Source organism: Oculina patagonica, chromosome 4, assembly GCF_052425735.1.
Source record: "Oculina patagonica isolate OP01 chromosome 4, crgOcupat, whole genome shotgun sequence".
In the NCBI taxonomy this organism is placed as follows: Eukaryota; Metazoa; Cnidaria; class Anthozoa; order Scleractinia; family Oculinidae; genus Oculina; species Oculina patagonica.
This window is the reverse complement of record NC_135761.1, coordinates 35,973,048-35,990,948: the sequence shown is the minus strand read 5'-3', so window position 1 is coordinate 35,990,948 and position 17,901 is coordinate 35,973,048. Positions and strand designations below refer to the sequence as shown.

At 39.4% G+C, this 17,901-nt stretch overlaps 1 pseudogene; it reads right to left on the bottom strand.

Moving 5' to 3' along the window:
- Nucleotides 1-499: 499 nt before the first annotated feature.
- LOC144648379 (uncharacterized) lies at nt 500-16,698 on the bottom strand (annotated as a pseudogene).
- Nucleotides 16,699-17,901: the final 1,203 nt, after the last annotated feature.

Genomic DNA, 17,901 nt, shown 5'->3' with positions numbered 1-17,901 from the left:
CCCCCCCCCCCAAGAAAGAGAATTTTTATGCTTCAATTTACCTACAAACTCTCAAATTGTTAAACAGAATAAAATGTGTGCTGTGCTCCGTTTGTAAAGGAGAAAAAATGGCTATGTGAAAATTGACACATAGCCGATTTATTAAACTCTGGATATCCAATATAATATGAACTCAAACTTTCATTACATGTATTGCCGTCGAAGGTGAGGCAATAAACTGCCAAAGACCTTTCAAAGCAAGGGCACGCCCCCACCCCAGCACAAATTTCATTCTGGTCTAAGATATTATACCACAGGATAAAAGTTCTTTGCATACATTATTAAATCTCAAGAAATTAAATATTGGGTTCATCATGTTGCACCGCCCCTGCAAGCAACAACATCAAACCATGCCATGGCCTGCTTGCAACCAAGATAAAATAGACTTGAGGGACTCACTAAATGAAGTAAGAGACAGTCTTTGTATATATCCTTTAACTCAGCTGCCAGCATCCTTTTATCAAAATGTTTTACAACAATAACATATGAAGATAATTAAAATACTATCATTGCAGTTACCATCAATTTTAGACATTCCACACATCTCCATGAATGATGAACATATATGAACTTCAACCTCTCTTGAGTGAAAATCTTTGTATTCGTTGTAATGTGTCTTGACACCCTTGGCAGCATTGAATTTACCAATACGGTTCATACTAGCACGGGATGTGCCTAACTCAGCTGCAGATGCATTTTTCACAAACATTTCAAACTCCGTCTAAACAAACGATATTTCAACAGTAATAATGGCTAAGTTAAAAAAAAAAGATACTGGTAAAACGTGTCATATAATGTATAGGATTGGAAGGGGGGCTGAGGATTAATGACTTTTGTGCTCAAATTTGGCTGGGACCTAAACTTGAACCTAAGTTACGGTTAGCAGCTTCTTTTATAGTGAAAGCACGTTTACACAATAACACTTTTTTTTGGGAACTCGCTAAATGATATCGAGTCACTAAATATTGTCCAGAAAAATGATGGCTAAAAAAGTAGCCACTAACAACAGCAGTGGAATGTGATGAGAGAAGAAGGGGGTGGGTGGGTATTTATTGTAGTTAAAGCAGGACAAGATTTACACAATAACACTTCTTGATATAGTCAGATATATTTTTCAGAAAAGTGATGGTTAAATAATGAGGTGGAAAATTTAAAAAAATAGAAGGGGAAAAAATCCTTCACCTCATATAGTGTAACCTTGGCATGCCAATCGACATGTTCTGGAGGAAGTCCTTCAAGCTTGTCATAACTGTTCTGCCCATCCTGGAAAGCCCATTCCACATTGCATGCTCTTTCTTCAAATAGCTGATCCCCATGTACTGGCACAGTGGCAACAACTTCTTTTTTGTTTTCAAATGTGAAGCATGGTCATACTTTGACTGGTAGTATTTGAGAATTTGGGCCATGTCTGCAGCCACATTGGGATAAAAAAATTCCATACCAAGCGAGCACTGAAAGGAAGCCAAAAATTTTATGGCTATATATGTTATTCCTCAATTAACAGTCTTATCCAATTCAACCACCCTGCCCCCAAATGTACTTCCGACAAATTTTACAGGATGCTCAAGTCAGTAAACACTTGTTAAGAAATTTCCCTCCACCCCACCCCCCCCCCCCCCCCCGGTGAACATTAACTTGTGCTCTTTGATTCAAAGGGCCTATTTATTTATCACACTTACAGTTTCAGACTTTGTTGCCATCTCCTCTGAATACTTGTGAGGGATGTGGAAAATAACATTCTTTCTGAATTCCACAAATGCTGGCACGTATTTCGTAATAACTCAGCTTACAAGGACTGCCCATTGCCAGATCAAATTCTGTTGAACTGATGAATGTGGTAGAAGATCTGTGAACTGTCAGTCTTCTACAGACTTCTGTGGTAGTTTTCTGGGCTGTACCATTCGTAATTCCTTATGGTTTCTTCACTTACATCGACTTCCAGCACCAAGTCCATGGGTGGTGGACAAAACACTGACCCCCAGTCCATGGACTACCCCAATGGACTACCCAAATGGACTACCTAAAATGGACTACCCCTAAAAAATGGACTACCCCTTAAAGTACTATTCCGAGTGTGTACCACTTACTGAGCTGTTGTTATACGCACATAATTTGCACCTAAGTCTCACCTTGTTTGTTTTCAAGCCGTACGTATCCCTCTAGCCGCCATTTTGAATATATTATACTAAATGGACATCCGCTGATCACGAAAGCGTAGACTCAAATCAAGAAATCAATCGTCGCACTCATAGAGACGGACAAAACAGGCACTACACTGCACTACAGAAGATCCAAACTTTTATAAATAGGGATCAAATAGTTGCTTGAGACGCATCTTAAACATTTGGTGGCCTGAGAAAATTTTTGAATGAATAACTTTGGCAGCGAGGAGAACAGAACCGGTAGGCAGACAGATCCTGAGTAAAAAATAGGCTGGATTGGCCATGGCATGCTGTGGAAAGCACCAAGCAACGTCACTCGCTAATCCAGTGACTTGGAATTCCCAAGGGAAGAGAAAGGGAGGACAACCCAGAAACAGTTCGTGACAAAAGACTGATGTGGAAGTGGATAAGATGACATACACCTGGAAGGAAGTAGAACAAAAACCCCGAGGTCGAGTTTGCTGGCAGCTGGTGATGGACCCTACAGTCAGTATTAAAATATTGTTAATCTCATTACCAGGCAATTCAGCTTGCCGGCACATGCAGAAGCTAAAAGATAACAAGATGGGAGAACACAAGAATAACTAATGGCTGAATACTCTCAAGTCAGTCTTTTAAAAGGAACAATTTATTCTGCAAAGATTAAGACCAATCCTGATATAAATAACAGGGTAGTCAATAATCAGTTCAGTTTACAATGCATATTTCAAGAAAACAACAACCAGTGGTCACTGATGCTAAAACTGAAATGGAATAAAACTTAACAGAACTTGAAGGGGAATATTGATCTTTATAACATTTGAAACAATATGCATGTAGTTGGGGGAGGGGCAAGAAAAGAATATGACAATCATGCAAGTTTTTAATAGGTTTCAACATCTAACATAAGAATTATTTTTTGGTGAAAAAAAATCACTGCTGCTGGATATATCTTTGTACCTTGCAAAACATTAATAGACAAAATGTTGTTAACTGGAACATCGAGTATTGAGGCAGGCTATCTTGAGCCCTGTAGACAGTCGACAATACTCTAATTAATTCTTATTAACAATTTTACACTGCAGGTTATACAGCTAATCTTTTTATAAAGAGAATTAACTGGAACAGTGATGGATGGTTCACAGGCCAGGGTTAATCATGTGCCCTATACACTGCAAGTTATACAGCTTACTTCTAGATCCAGTCATAAAGAGAATTAACTGGAACAATGATGGCCGGTTCGTAGGCCAGTGTTAATCTCAGTTGTGCCCTATACACGGCAAGTTGTACAACTTACTTCTAGATCTATTCATAAAGAGAACTAACTGGAACAATGATGGCTGGTTCAATGAAAAGACCAGGGTTACTCCTGTGCCCTGTACACTGCAAACAATGCACCTAATTTATTCATAATTATAAGACAGACTGGAGCAATGGTGGCTAGTGTACAGGTCAGGGTAAATGTTATGTCCCATACACTATAATATAATGTCTTTCTGACTTAATTCAAAAGACTTAAATGTATTAAAATACCACTTAATAGGTCAGGGATTTTAATATAAAATTATGTAGACTAGAAATACTTTTGAAAAGCATTTTTACATAGCTTAATCATTAAGTGACAAAAAAATCTATTCATAAGCCAGGCAATCAAGTTAACCCTTTAAGCTCCAACAGTGATCTGCATCAATTTTCTCCTAATCACATCAATGCAATTACCGGTATAACATATTCAAGTCACGAGAACTAAGGATGATTAGCAAACAAAAAAGTCATTGTCTCAATGTTGAAGCAAGTTCTCCCAGCTAGTACTCAACAATATGTAGGGAGACAAGTAAGGAGAATTTGTTTTATGATGTAGGAGCTGAAAGGGTTAACACTCCTTAGGAGTGGCAAATACAGTTTAGATGTCATAAGAAAACCTTTCTTTGATGAGTGCCCTGAGGCTTAAGGAAACCTCCACCTTGTCACTGTTGATACGGAAATGTGAACTGCCTTGCACTTGAGTGCACACTGGGTTTAGGTGAAAGTGCCTAGTGGACACTGTTGACTGATAACTTTTCAGAGTTTTGTTCCAGTAGTTATACGCTTCCAATCGACCAAAGCAGAAGTGCTGGTCATCCTCTGTTGAAAAACCCTCAACAGGAGTAGTGATTGGCTTCTGGCACCCACTGCATTTTTTTATCCCTCCTGCTATCTTCTTCAGCACCAGTGGTGCACTTGGCACTGGGTTGCCAGGTATTCTATTTGTTCTTATCACAAGGGTGGTTTCATTGATTGGTTCTGTCGTTAACTGTACTGGCTGTAGAAGGTCCCCTTCATTGCGTTGTGATGGTCGCTCTTCTTCACTTCTTTGGCGTTTTCTAGGTGGCATTTTTGAGCCAACAGAAGCTGGGGCTGATGATGTTGTAATCCTTGTAAGACTTCTCCCAGAAAAATTAGACACAAGACTGTCAAGTTTCCCAGTTTTCATTGCAACACCAATGCAATGATGACACAAACTGTTCCTTTGAAATACTGAGCAGGTACAAGAACACTTGCCACTATTAGCACTTTGGACTGTGTAGGGTAAAGGCCTTCCACTGTCAACAAGGAATGACTGCTGTTTGAAACCTTCACGAATTCTGTTGTTCTTCACGTCTGCTCTACCCTTGTCATACATTCCATACAGTTCCTCTTCAGAGAAAAACTTTGTCAGGGGAGCAATAACTTCAAAGCTAGGTTCCATATCTACAAGGCTGGTTTGACCTGTAACACAGCTGGTACTGGCCACCTTGGCGGAGAATTTAAATGCACGACACTGCTTGTACATTTCTGCGTCTGGGCAAACTTTGGAAACTCTCTTCATTGAAGCTTTTCTTTCATCTGTTGTCATTGCCCCATGTGAAACTTTAGGCAGGTGCTGACGGTAACCTTCTTTAACTTCCCACTTTTCTGAGATTCCAAACCATGCTGCTTCAGTTTCAAACTCAAATGTCTCTGCAAAGTCAAACATGGAGATAATAAACTTGTCGAGGTCCTGGGGGACAAAGTTGTTCCACTCTTTAATCATGCAGTTGACAGCCTCGGGAATGTTCTGGTGATATGGCTCATCTCCAAGTCCCAGATCTTGCATGATGTACTTTGCCATCCTCTCCCTCATATCCTCCAGCTTGAATTTCTGGAAATAAGTGGCAAATTGTGGGGGGCCTCTTCTTTCTAAACCCTCAAGTGTTTCCCATTCTTTTAACAGAATCTTTACTCGCTCGTCAAATTGCTCTCTGGAATTTGACCAGAGTAATGTGAAACCCCCAGTTCCTTCAATTTTGCCTTGACATTTCTCTTGCTATGCAAGTAGCATAGCAAGGCAGATGCATTTGGGAACCCTGCAGCTGTAGCATTGCGAAGGGCCACCTCGTTGTCAGTCCCAGTTGCATGTAGATATTGTGATAGACCGGGGACTTCTCTAAGCAAACAGTGAAGGAATGATAAATATGTGGCCTCTTCCTTCGTCATACATATCATAATCGGACCCATGCATGAAGGGGAATGATTACTTCCTTTAACATTTAGCAGCGTGTTTTTGTATGTTGAGACCAGTACATAAAACGGTCCAAGTTGAAATGTTATGTCCAAACCAAGTTCAGAAACAAGTCCAGCTTTGTCATTACAACAAAACTTCACAATGTTATCCAACTGGCTATCTGTGTACAGCATTATGGTGGGTAGGTCATTGCAGACAACTTCTCTTATGAAACCAGGAAATGTACTTTTCTGGAGTTCCAGCACTGCAAGCAAGGGGTCATTAGCACTTTTTGTTGATGAGCCAGGTGTGAGGCCCAACTTTTGCTTAATGTTCTTCGCCTGGGTGTAATTTCGAGGAAGGGAGCTAGTGCTGGCAGCCCCACTAACCCCTCCAACTTCCTTGACGGTTTGAAATAATGCCCTTTTGGTGTTGAACTTTACATCTGCAACATTCTTTGCCAACTTTTCTTTGGTAGATTCTTTTGTCCTGACATATGACTGTGTTGAATTGGCCTTGCGGTTACCATGTGGGGCAACAGTGAATTGTTTGGGCTCACCATCGAAATAATAATGGAGGAGAACGATTGGGTACCATCTGTCTATGTCCTTTCCATACTCAATGGATATAATAGTTTTATGGTATTCTGGACATGACTTTCATACATAGGGTCGCCTGCGGACAATAATGTCAGTATTCCCCTGACTTCTGTTCAGAGAAATAACTTGACCATCTGCATCCTTTTCTACACAGTAAGACTTTCTTCGGCTTCCTTTCATTATCCACACTCCATTGTCATCTGCAAACACATCCTTCCGGTTTGCGAGCTTGTCGAGGTCTACTAGAAATGTTCCATTTTCCTGAATGGCATGTGGTACACTGCTGCTGACGAGTTCTTTGTTGTCTTTCTTGCAGTTCATTAGCAGCGGAACCCCAAATGGGTTTTCTAGACTCTCCAATTTGACAACTTTGCAATCCTCATTACCTCTGAATGATACTATTTCCTCTCGCCTAAACTTTCTTGGTGAGTGAGAAACGTCAACCTATCACCAAAAAATAATGATTCAGAAATGGTTCTTGTTTTAACATGTTCTAAGTAATATTTCTTGGAAGGTTTTTATAAGCCTTCTTTGACATTAGATATCCAAGATAAAATACTTATTTAAGTAGTATATCAGTGACATAAACAATTACCTTCAAAATTCAAAGAGACCTTCAACAAATAATTTTCAGAGGTAGAAGTCTATGCAATAATGAGGTTAACAAATCTGAACGGGAATTTTAGGAGTAAATGATTTCTCGATACACTGGATTATGAAGACAGATGCAAGCATTTTTAAGTATGAAAAATGTGTTTTTAGGTGTAATTTAGTCAAGCAAGGAAGCCCACAGCATCATGTCTGTGTTTCAATTCTATAGGTCAGTTGTAACAATAAAACTTGTTATCAGTGTCAATGTCAATACTTGTTTGCAGAACTGGACAGTAAAATATACCTATGCATCAGCTACAGTGATGCCTCACCTGATTTTCTTCCAACTGGCGATCATCATCATCATTGTCATCATCATCAGAGAGTATTTCCACAAGATCTGGTGTGCTAAAAAAGAAAGGAAAATAGTATAAATGTTGAGACACTCTTTTTTTCATTGGAAAAATTAACATTCCCTGTGCCAACAGTTTACCTGGAGTATTCTGGGTATAAAGAGCACAGGGAGGAAGTCAGAGTGTGTTGCAGCATTGTTGGAAAACACCCAGACACCAGCCTATACATTTCTAAATATTGGGGCATATGTTAAAATGCAGGTAAAAATAATCAAGGCAAGGAGGCAAAAAAAAAACGTTGATTGCACTTGTCTTGGTAGCCCACTATTTTCCGAAGGCACATGGCAATTCACTATGTGTTGGCTGTCACGTTTGTCGTTCTGCATCAATCCCACTCCCTAGGCCCTTTTCTGCAATCCAGGGTTTCTCACCTTTCTTATTAAATATAGCAAAAACAAAAAAATTCTGTGCGGAAAATTGAGTGCTAGCTCACACAAAATATACCTGCACTACAGGCTTATATGTAAATCTTTGAGGTTCCTGAACTACAACTGTTGCACAGCCTTTGAACAGATAAGGTAGAGTGTGATCAATGATTACTGAATTTGAGGTGGTAACATACACAGTGCCATATTCAGCGCCAGTATATTTACAGAACAGATCGTCATTTTACACTTTTTAATTTAATAATCCATTTCTAATAGAGAAGCAAGTTTTTTTCAAGCTTGCATGTAATGTACATTTCAAATCCACGAGGAGAAGAACTAAACTTTGCAAAAATAATTTGGGATAATTCTTAACTGCAATTTAATATTTCACTGGTTGTTGTTCCTTGAAATATAAGCTTAAATTCCAGATAACAAGCTTTTGTTTTTGTTGCCTGGTTCTCAAAATACCTCCCCAAACCCATTGCCTCGTGATCCTTCGAGTGGAAAAATGTTTTATTTTGAAATCTTCGTTCTAAAATGTCCCTAAACTGCTAAAAATAATATTGTTGACTAATTACTGGCATACAACAACGGGGATTTTCCTGGGTAATGCAAAGTCTAGTAAGATTTAGTTGTAAATCCATATATGCATCATGTTAACCCTTGTACCTTGCTATTTCTTCATAAATCACTTGCAAGTCTTCATCTAAAGATTAATTCAAATATACATAAAATCAACATCGTCCAGTTATGACTCTAGTTCTAAGATGGAAACAGATTTGATAAATAAGTCTTACCCGAACTCATCGAGTCCGAATCCATGATGCGAGCTAGCTCCGCGCGACCTGAGCATGAGTCTTCGCTTTTTGAGGTCAGCAGATGTATAGTGTAATTTATTCAAAATGGCGGCTAGAGTTGTCGAAAGTACTCGAAGTAAGTGCAAATTATGTGCGTATAACAACATCTCAGTAAGTGGTACACACTCGGAATAGTACTTTAAGGGGTAGTCCATTTTTTAGGGGTAGTCCATTTTAGGTAGTCCATTTGGGTAGTCCATTGGGGTAGTCCATGGACTGGGGGTCAGTGTTTTGTCCACCACCAGTCCATGTCATCATCATCTTTTGGCGGCAGTTGCATTTCTTTAATTTCCTCAACAAGCAAATTGGCACATTTGTTTTCTTCAATAGTTTTCTTCCAGATTATCGCTTTGAAGTTGTAGTTTTCGCCCATTTTCTTTTGTAAGTCGATCATCATTTGATGCGACATACAAACTCCAAGGTGATTCAATCTGGTGAAGTCCCTGAAGCTAACGCCACTGAAACAGGACTGTGGAAATTTGGTACACTTCAGCAGACATTGTAGGCTTTCTACAGCGAATTAAACTCGACGTGGCCAGGGTGATAGCATTTCTAACCCTCTCATTCTGGTCGTCTGCACTCGATTCATTTATGTTTGCTGCCTTACTCAATAATGCATAGAGAAGAGGACAATATGTTTCTACCTCGTTACAGACTGTTTTGTTGGAAAAGACGGCCAGTTGATGAGGACTAGTGCCCTTTAAACAACTGTCAGTTTTAGTGTAATCTTTACACTCGCATTCAATTTGCCGCGCAAACCCTTTTAATTCCGGAGAGATGTTTTCATGACTAAAACAGGCATTAACAACGGTTTTCCAATTCTGCAAAGAAATATTTCTTATGTTGTTCTGACTGTCTTTGTCCAGGGAATTTTCTGTTGTTACATGTCCGCTAGGATTGCGCTCTCCTTACTTGTATTCATATCATCAACATTATAATTTGACAACACGTTAGAATGAACTGCCCTAGCAAATTCTGCATCTTTTCCATTCTCCTAAAACTCTAGAGATTTTGTGCTTCACATTAGATTCCTTTCTTTTCCTGGCGACTGAGTTCTCAGCGATTTATTTGGAGGACTGCTTCGTGCCCGTGACTGCAACATGGAGCCAAATTTTCTTTTTGCACCTTCGCAATTCTCCGTTTCAAAAGAGCTTTTCTCATCCATCAAATGCCTCTTTAAAAAATGAAAGAGTTCGTAAAAATTGTTGATGTTTCGGCAGCATCCATTGCAAACAACTTGTGAAACGCCAGGATCGTTCAAGAGTGTAAAGTCTACATTTTCAAGACGTTCAGATCACACAACGCTGAAAGTTTCCTTTCTTGTTGAAGGTTTGAACAAATTTGCACAAGATTTCGTTCCACAATCACCATAGGTCACTCTCAAATTTAAATTACAAATTCGGCACACCTCATTGCAGTTGTTTTCTTTCTTTGGACGTCCTCGCTTTGCTTTTAACATGCTTTAAATCTGCCATAGAAGATATTTGTTTGCCGTATTTCTCGCAAGGCGAGAAAAAGAAATAGGATACCAAGGTCATGCAAAAAAGCGGCGAAAAGCGGCATTAACCTGATTGGATAATTTTGACAGCCAGCATGAAACAGATCACAAGTTAATTAGGGAGCAGAATGAAAAAAACAATAGCGCCAAGGCAGATGTTCCACTTCCCAATCCCAAACGATCATGCGCTCTCTCTCGCACTTTGTGCTCAAACTTCCTTTCTTCTACCTCCCCTTCGAATGCCGGCCACACAGGCTAGCCTCCAAGGAGACGGAGGAACCAGGAAAGAGACTTTGAACAGTTACACCTTTTAGATTAGTGCAGGCTTTGATTCTCGCCTCTCTTCCGCCCAATTCTGTGCAAGATTTCAATGTCCTCTTACTGAATCTCCACATCGAAAGCTTGGACAATTTTGCAGACAACTTGGACTGTTGGCATATTTACTCCGTCGGGAATACCGTGGCACTCCAAGGAGTTTTTCCTAGAGTATTGTTCTAAATTATCGAGGTTTTCTTTGCTGTTTAGTGGCTAATCAGTTCTCTTCTTTATGTTTGTTTCTAACATTAAATTTAAGAGTGAAACTTTTGAAATGGCTACCAAAAATCTTTGATTTTACATGGTCGAGAAGAACGGATAGCAGAGCTCATCAAACACATCTGTTCATCACGAGGTCCAGACCCCTTCTTAAGATATATTAGTGAACGCCATACCATAACCATAACCCATTCAAAAATTCAAGTACATTTCTATTCGCATCTGGACGTCTTAGATAAAACTGTTACAATGTAACAGGATTAATACGGTCTGTAAAAAATAGCTTTGCAAAATTTAAAGCATACGTATCATATCTTCTGCAGTTAAGATTATTTCGACTCTAAACGTGTTTAAAGTAAACAAAATCATCTACAACAATAAAAAACACAGGAAAATAAGGACAAAAGAAAGAGTAAAAGTAAGGTGGTAGAGAAAAACCCCTTTTTCAAATATGGAACAGCTAAACTAGCTCTTGTTGAAAATAAATAAATAAAGTGTCTTTATTTCAGTTTATAAAATACATATCAAATGCTACAATGGTAGAAATATTTAAAAAGAGCTAAATACAGGAACAAGAATGAAAATTAAAAATTAGTTGCAATATTATGACAATTATATTAAAAACTATGTAAAAACTAAGAATTAACAGCTAAATTATATCTAAAAGCTAACCTATTACTAAAACTATTCTTAAAATGCTCAGTATTTAGTTGAGTTAATACAAAAATGTTAATACATTTTTCTGACTGTAATTGACGGGTAGAACAGTGCCGCTTTGGTTTTAGGTTAAAGTCCTTCCTTCATTTGACCATTTTTTAAACGGGGTTGTGTTTATAAGTCAACTATCTTCCAAAGGGATTATCTCTTAAGTATGTACCTTCTAAAGTACCCAAAATTATTGTTAGAAAAGAACCCTCATCTCTGGCATATGGCCCCAGCCAGGGCCAAGGATTGGTCCACCTTGAAGAACACTTGTTGCCACCATTTGTCCAGCATGAAAATACGTCTTTTGCAAAATGAGTAAGGGGCTCAAGGAAAAAAAGGGCAAGCTCAGTGATCAAACTTCCCATCTCTTCTCTTCAGGGAGCATCCTTCCAGATGTGACATCTTCTCATCCTCACATCTGGCATCTGCATATCTCCTATCTGCTTTGCTTTCACTTCCTCAAACTCCTCAAATTCAGCTGATCCAAAGTCACTCAATCTTGCCCGCCAACAGTCCCTTGTCTCCAGACCAGTACATTGTTGCTGCTTACATCACAATGTGTAAAATAGCATTTGGCTGAAGGCAGTGTAAGTAATTAAGGCGCATGCCACATCATGCCCAATTATTTTTGGCAATCTACTGTTTAATGATTTCTCTTACCTGACAAGTTGTGGCAGAGACTTTTCCATTAACTGGATAATTAGCCCTGGGTTATTTGACTGGTAATCAGCCACAGCCAGAAACTGTAAAATGCAGGGATGTCTCAAAAAAGAAATCACACTAATTTTATGATCAAACAGCAGTCTGTTGTGCGATGACTGAATTATGTCATGCGATTCTTTTACCGCCACTTTGGAACCACAAAATTTTCCCTCAACCACTCGTCCCCAGGCACCCCTATCAAGAACTTTGTTTGTTATTTTTTTAGACACCCTCGCCCCCACCCCCCCACCCCCACGAAAGAGACCCTTTAAGAATTTTTATGCTTCAATTTAGCCACGAACTCTCAAATTGTTAAACAGAATGAAATGTGTGCTGTGCTTCGTTTGTAAAGGCAATGCAAACAACGAGATGGAGAGAAAATGGCTATGTGAAAATTGACACATAGCCGGTTTATTAAATTATCATTATTTTTTGTTATCCATGAAACAAACCCCCCGGCCCGGGATAAGTATGAACACATGTCCTTTTTTCTAAATTTTCTTGCAATTAATGTGTCTTTGTACTGTTCCAACATAAAGCATAGTAATGTAACAAATTAAACTTGTTCTTGCTTTGTCCTTTTATTGAAATTTTTGAAATTCTCCTGAATGGGCGGATTAAAAATGTAAGTTGAAAGTGCGCTGCAGATGGTTTACTTGAGTGTGATCCAACTGCACTGACGGATCCAAACGTAGGAGGGCAGGGCTGGAATAGGGATGGTAATTAATAAGGCATCTATTTTCACAGTGGTAGTATTTGTTATTTTCTCTTCTCACTTGTTTTTGGCCATTTTTTCCATGGTAAAAATCCTTCTCCACCTGACAAATGACCAGCCCAGCGAATGGCTGCCCATTTACGTCCACAAACTCAAATGGGCAGCCCGCGCACTTCTTTATTCTGTTCGTGATAGGCACAATAACAAAAACATTGTTATTGTGCCATGGCATCCTTTGATAACGGCTGAATGCGGTAGGAATAACAGCTGAGGCTGGGTGAAGAGATGATGTTGTTAGGTTAACCGTGCAAGTTGGATGGGTGGCGCTGCCAACCTGAAGGCCTGAGGGAAACAAGCAATTGAAAATGGTTGGGATGCAAAGAATGTTGGTGTTCCTGCCCTTGTAACCGTAATGTTGAAAGGGACGTTGGGAGCAGAGGATGGTTGAGATAGAGCCATTCCTATCATATTTGGCATGACAGCAATGCTGGGGTTTCCCAAGTGAAATGGTTTGCTGTTAATATTGGTGGCCCTGTTTTTGCAGCCAAGGAAGCACAAGAGGAAGAGGGAAGATGCGCTGCTGGTCTCCGAAGAGAAGGTGATGATTGGCTGGTTGGACAACCGCTAGTTGACAAGATCCGCTTCAGCTGTTCAGAAGTTATCATTTACTGGTGGAGCAACGCGGCATTTTCGTTGACATTCAATTGTTTTAGCATTATCCAAATGACATGCATGCAAATGTCTTTAAGATTGACCATTCCACATTCACAGGAGGGGGTTGCTGATTTCTACCAGCCTAATATGTCCACTCTCTTGGAGTTTGTACATTCGTTTAAGAGACTCTACATCGTAGACTTTCGACAGCGTGATGGACTACGATTTCTTTGCCATTGTACATGTAAGTGACTTTTCGAATACATTACTTCTGCTGTTCCATTTTTGAAAAGATGACTTTGCTGTTTTCCTACCATATCTAATGCCCATAACCGTTAACTCGGTTATGGACATAAGGCCTGGGCCGGGGAGTAATAAGACCAGATAATACATGGTTGCAGGAGCTCACGGGCTCCTGATAGTTGATATGACATTTATCTGTAACAGTTCAATTTTATATCGATTTAAACGAGAGACTCTTACAACCGTGTATTTTTTTTTTGTTTATAATATTAAACCTCATAATGAGATTTTTTAAGATTTTCCAAAGATTTTTGACCATTTTTCGAAGATTAACGAAAAGATTTTAAAATGTTTCCCGAAGGTAATGAGGATATTTCCAAGCTTTTACAAAAATTTCCGAAGATTGCCAAAGAAATTCTAAATGTGCCAAATAATTAACATCTTTTTATTTTTATTCATTTCTATGTTTAACTGTTATTTTATTTTTATTTAACTGCGATCTTATCTGCAGAAATAGCTTACCTCTGCTTACACCATTGCGTCTGTGCTTAACTTATTGGTGAAAAAAAACCCAGCGAATTTGAGTGAAAACAGCAAGAAAAATCGCTGTGAAGGAAGAATCATTCGTGACAGCCCATAATAATCTTACCAAGGTCAAGACAGTACTTTCTAGGGGTCAAGAAAAAAAGTGTATTTTAAGTGCCAAAAAGTTCATTAAAAACCAAACGTTTCAGGCTTAGCCCTTCATCAGTGATAAATTGGTCGTAAATAAAACGACCATTAAAAATATGCAACAAGAGAATTTATTTAAAGTCATGTCTCTAGACACCCGCGCGAGAACCTCTATAGAAACCGAAATCCAAGTTGAGGTCGTGCGGTTGGCAGGTGCCAAGTTGGAAAATTAAACGCATCTCCAGTCTGAAACATCTTCGTCATTAATACTTCTTTCTCTATTTGGAACAGCCTTGGCAACTTCTTTAACTTCAAAGGGCGGGATTTCTACGTTGCATTTGTCTCCACCACATTTGAAGTTTTGATGACAGCTGCTGCAACACTCGTGACCATTTTTTAGAGGTTCCACATCATCCACAAACTGTTTCAGAAAGGCGGCACGAAGACAAGTCAACACTGATGCACTGTTTAATTTGTTTGTCACAAAAAGGCAACTGTTGGCCATGGTACAGAATTACATTAAATGTTTTTTTTTTTCCGTCTCTGCCAGCTCTTCTCGCTTCCTGCAACTCACTTCTAAGATCTGGAGCAGGGCCATAATGGATGACATATCTTATGTCTTTGAAGTTAACTCCAAGACTTAAGGCAGATGTTGCAAGAACGATCCTGATTGGGCCATCATCAAATTTGAGAGATTTTTTGACAAGATCCTTTAACTCGACTGGGCTGTTGCTATAATATACCCCAAGTAGACATTTCGATGTATACTTCTCTTTATCAAGATATGCCAGGTCCCCAAGTTTCATCAACAAATAACTGAGAAGGGTGGACAAATCTGTAATGCTACGACAAAACACAATTGTCTTAGGGACAGAGTTTTGTTGGTTTGCAATGTCTTCCACCAGCCAGTTAAAACAGTTTAATCCATCCTTGACATTTTGGGCGGAAAATCTTATGTTAGTGTTGTTGATGGAAACATCAACAATCTTCGCTGATCGAAGTCCTAGCAGTTTTACAAGGCCCTCTCGTTTCCTCTTTTCGACAGCTGCTGTCAAAGCAAGAATAGGCATGACAGTTTTAAGAAATGATCGCAGAGAGGTGATGTCTGCATAGGCTTGTCTGACAGCCTTCTTCTTCTTCCCTGATGCTTTACCCCTGCAAAGAAATTTATGTATAAATATTTAAATGAGATATTTTGTTTTAAATTCACATACTCATTACTAGTCTATGATAAAATAGTTTTTGCTGTTGTTGATAACTCTGTCAGAAGAATTTGATAAAGAACACACTGGGGGTTCAAATAGTATACATCATAATTGTACCAACAATTGGAGAACAGAAAACTAGATCAACGAGGCCAACTGCGCTGGATTGAGTGGAGGGTTTGAGGCAGGGGCCTTGTTGCGAGTGCCATCTTGCCGGGCCAGTTGACTGTTGCCGTTTTCTTCTGTTATTATAATAGCGTCGTTCTCCCTTATGGGATCGCGGGGCTCATCTGGAACGCCACTTCCACCAGGTTGCTTGTTGTTTGAACGAAGTCGTTTGGCTGCCGATGCGGCCTAGGCTGAGTCAGAGTTTCTCGTGCGGGTGGTCGAGGAAAGCAGAGGCGTGATCGAACCAAGATGTTGACCAACTGTTCACGCGAACCCGTAATGGGCAAGTTGTTTTGCGCCAGTAAAAGATGTAGGACTTCATTGGTGAGTCCAGAAGTTTCCATGGAGTCTTGTTTTAGCAGTGAAGAGACACTGTTCAAAATTGAAAACGCTTGGAGCAAGGTACGAACTTGCAGAACACAGAGAAGGGTGAAAGTGATTACTTGCATGGAATGTTACCCTTGAATAGCGATAACCAAAAAAGGGAATGAATGTGCGGATGAGAACCGCAGAGATGAATGCGGGCTCATCTGAGCCAAAGGTTGTTTGCCAACATTAACCTTTATTTTATGCTAAAATATAACCAAAATATTTTACAAGTAGTCAAATTATACAGTTTCCAGTTGATGGTATTGTGGTTGCCACTTAATAGAACTATGTAAGACAAATACGCAAAGTTTTTTTTCATTGGTGTGGAGCAGGATCGCTTCTGCTAAACTGCAACTGAAACAGCGAGGCTTCATTTTCCTTGATAGATAAAACTGTTTGAGCATCAAAAACGTATTTCAGATCCCAGAGTTTTCATTACTGTTGTCATTATTACTGCATGGTAATGAAGAGCGATACATTTTTCCTTTACTGGTGTTTCTGGCTTTCTTGTTTTTCACTCGTGCCTATGTTTTACGCTTTTTGGAAGATGACAAATTTCGGCTTTCTGTGTTTTCCTTGTTCACGTTCTTTACAGGAGCCGCTCGTCTTTTTTTACAACTGCCTGCTGAAGTATATGCATTACTTGCCATTTTGGGCACTTTCTTTGTTAGCTTTGTTCACAATTACATCCATGTGATTCGACCAAGATAAATCCCTCGACATGTTAACACCTAGATCTTTATATGAGTCAAGAAATCTTAATTCTGTATTTGACAGGTAATAAGGATGTGTACTTTTGTCCTTTTTATGCGTTGTTTTCATTACTTCGCATTTCTCAAAATTAAACTTAACTTGCCAACTTTTTGTCCAGTTTTCTAGAGAGTCCAGGTCAGACTGTAGTGCAAACGTATCATCGACATGATTGAGTTCACGGTAGATCTCTTGCTCATTAACGAATCACTTTCCTGTTTCTGTGCAAGAGGAGTTGTCTGACCATAATGACTCATGGGCTGTTAACAAAACCCGAATCAAATCAGATCGTACCGGATTATCAAAACTTGGATCAAATTGGACCAGAACTGACAAAACCTGGTTGGATCATGTCGCCATAAATTCCTGTCAAATTCCTGTCAAAATCATCACGTAATAAATCAAAAAAAGTAAGTAAGTGGATGTTCCCTGTTTGTTGACCATGCTGAAATATAAATGATTGCCTTCCCTAGAGTGTAAGGTAAAGATTGAAATAGGGATATGAACAAGACAAGTGCAACGATTGCTGTGAAAGAGAAAAAAAAGTCGCCATGTTTGTTGTTTAATAATTTTAGATGTTTGCATGTTTACAAACGGAATGCTCCAACACAATGTAAGGTCTTTCACTGAGACAATCGAAACAGCCGAAACAAGCGGAACGAAACAAAACAAGCAATACTTCAATATTTTCGTCACTTACCGTACTATACATTTAGTTTAGCTTACTATTTGCTCTGGTTAGCCTAATGTACACTCCTGTTAGCCTACTTTTCACTAAGGTTAGCCTACTGTGCACTCCGGTTAGCCTGTTTACAGTTTTCCTCAATAATTGTAATGGGTTTTGCTCGTTTCGGTTGTTTTCATCATCAACCTGCGTGTCATCTTTGAATGGATTTGTAAGAGTTTTTTCCAAAACATTAAAAAAGAGGAGTGCATGGAAGCGCACTCTTGAAACAGCTACAGTGTCCCTTGCAGCAATTGCAGCTGCATTTATTAAAAACAACAACAGCTTGGAGGCAGGCACATAACAGGAACGTATGCTCATGATGTTCACTCCAGCCATTCTCTTTAAGGGGTAAAAGATCCGGGCAGCTGGTGGTAAAGGATATGTGGCGCATTGCCTTGAAGTTTGCGTGGATGATGTGAGGGAGTAATGAAGCACGGAGGCAGCAGTTC